The sequence below is a fragment of the Austrofundulus limnaeus genome, unplaced genomic scaffold, assembly GCF_001266775.1.
Source record: "Austrofundulus limnaeus strain Quisiro unplaced genomic scaffold, Austrofundulus_limnaeus-1.0 Scaffold3034, whole genome shotgun sequence".
Taxonomy (NCBI): domain Eukaryota; kingdom Metazoa; phylum Chordata; class Actinopteri; order Cyprinodontiformes; family Rivulidae; genus Austrofundulus; species Austrofundulus limnaeus.
The window spans coordinates 4,646-6,784 of NW_013955436.1; the positions used below are offsets into that span (position 1 = coordinate 4,646).

The following is a 2,139-nucleotide window of genomic DNA, read 5'->3' on the forward strand; positions in this document are numbered from 1 at the left end:
AGTTTATATGTCAGAGGTTAGATGTCAGAGGATAGAGGCCAGAGGTCAGAGGTTAGATGTCAGAGGTTAGATGTCAGAGGTTAGATGTCAGAGGCCAGAGGTCAGAGGTTAGATGTCAGAGGATAGAGGCCAGAGGTCAGAGGTTAGATGTCAGAGGTTAGATGTCAGAGGTTAGATGTCAGAGGTTAGATGTCAGAGGTTAGAGGTCAGAGGTTAGATGTCAGAGGATAGAGGCCAGAGGTCAGAGGTTAGATGTCAGAGGTTAGAGGTCAGAGGTTAGATGTCAGAGGTTAGATGTCAGAGGTTTCAGGTCAGAGGTTAGATGTCAGAGGATAGAGGCCAGAGATCAGAGGTTAGATGTCAGAGGTTAGATGTCAGAGGATAGAGGTCAGAGGTTAGATGTCAGAGGATAGAGGCCAGAGGTCAGAGGTTAGAGGTCAGAGGTTAGATGTCAGAGGATAGAGGCCAGAGGTCAGAGGTTAGAGGTCAGAGGTTAGAGGTCAGAGGTTAGATGTTAGAGGTCAGAGGATAGAGGCCAGAGGTCAGAGGTTAGAGGTCAGAGGATAGAGGCCAGATGTCAGAGGTTAGAGGTCAGAGGTTAGATGTCAGAGGTTAGATGTCAGAGGTTAGAGGTCAGAGGTTAGAGGTCATATTAAGCTGCTGGATGGCTGAGACTCATGGTTCATTAGAAATAACCAGTAAAGATCAGAGAATAAAACGGTTTTATTCTCGTGATGCAGCCTGGTTCAGCTCAGAACTTCAGTATGTCCTGCTCCTGCTGCAGGTGCGTAACCTGATGTTTGACACGAMAGAAGAGACCCTCCATCAGGTGTTCTCTCGCTTCAAGCCGGGTTCTGTGGAGCGGGTCAAGAAGCTGAGCGACTACGCCTTCATCCACTACCGCTGCCGCAGCGACGCCCTGGCGGCGCTCAGCTTCATGAACGGGGCGGTGATCGACGGGGCCACCGTGGAGGTGACGCTGGCCAAGCCRGCCGGCGTGAAGGACGGCAGCGTGGCCACGAAACGCTACAGCAGCAGGAGCTCCCTGAGTAACATGTCCACTGCTGGAGAGGGAGGAGGAGGAGGAGGAGGRATGAACGGTTCCTTCCTGCTGCAGAGGAATGGAGCTGACGGACGCTCCTCGCTCAGAAACATGCCCCTGCCAACTCGCCTGGGAAACCCCTACAGCACTGCAGCAGGTGGGGCAGGTCTTTGTTTTTAAGGCTTATATTATTCACACTTTCTTTATCTCATTGAATGTTTCTAACTTTGCATGAGAAGGTTGTTAACCCCGTCGTTCCTGACCCTCCTGAGGGGCTCCTTCAGAATAATCAAGTCTGTCGGATGAGAGGGGGAAGCATGCTCTGTGTTCAGGGTCTGATATTAAAGCCCCTCTCAGAGACCACCTGAGACCTTCCAAAGGAGCAGCTTTTGATTGCTCATGTTTTATTGATGCAGGAGCTTTCCTTCCTCCTGTACGTCCATGTTTCCTGTGTTTTCATCTGTCCACCACCACACACCGCAGCTTTCTGACGCCTGCAGGCTTTCAGTGGAAATGAGAAAAGCTTAGAAATGGACTCTCCTACAGTGAAGTTATGAAACATTGATGAGACGACGTCACATGAAGGGAAGGTTCCAGCTGGTGTTTTGCTAAGTTTAGCTTATAGCTAGTGTTTGGCTTTTTGTAGTTGGTGAGTACCTGAGGTATAAACAAGAAGGAGGCATGGCTTCAGTTTGCAGCGTCTTTAACTCATCGAGCCGACAGGAAACCAACAGAACCACGTGATGTTTCCCAGGTAAACCAGTCCGTTTGTCTGTCCTCCACCAGAGGAACTGGACCGGTTCATGGTTCCCCTGCTGCCCGGCACCCCCCTGACCCCCGTCAGCCTGCTGGCCCTGAAGCAGGGTCAGATCGGATCGGCCGTCAGTCTGCTGGAGTACTACTGCTGCCTGAACGTCTGGTCCCAGCCTGAGTACCACCTGTTCTCCTTCCCGGGTCAGGACGGGAAGCTGCTGCTGCTCTACAAGGTCTGTGCTCAGTTAGCACACAAACACACACATAAACAAACAAACAAATAAATAAATACACTAAGAAATAAATAAATAAATAAACACGCAAACAAACAAATAAATAAATAC

The 2,139-nt window shown here is 50.1% G+C and overlaps 1 pseudogene; it reads left to right on the forward strand.

The window, feature by feature from the left end:
• The first annotated feature begins 574 nt into the window (after window positions 1-574).
• LOC106511647 (probable RNA-binding protein 46 pseudogene) lies at window positions 575-2,028 on the forward strand (annotated as a pseudogene).
• Window positions 2,029-2,139: the final 111 nt, after the last annotated feature.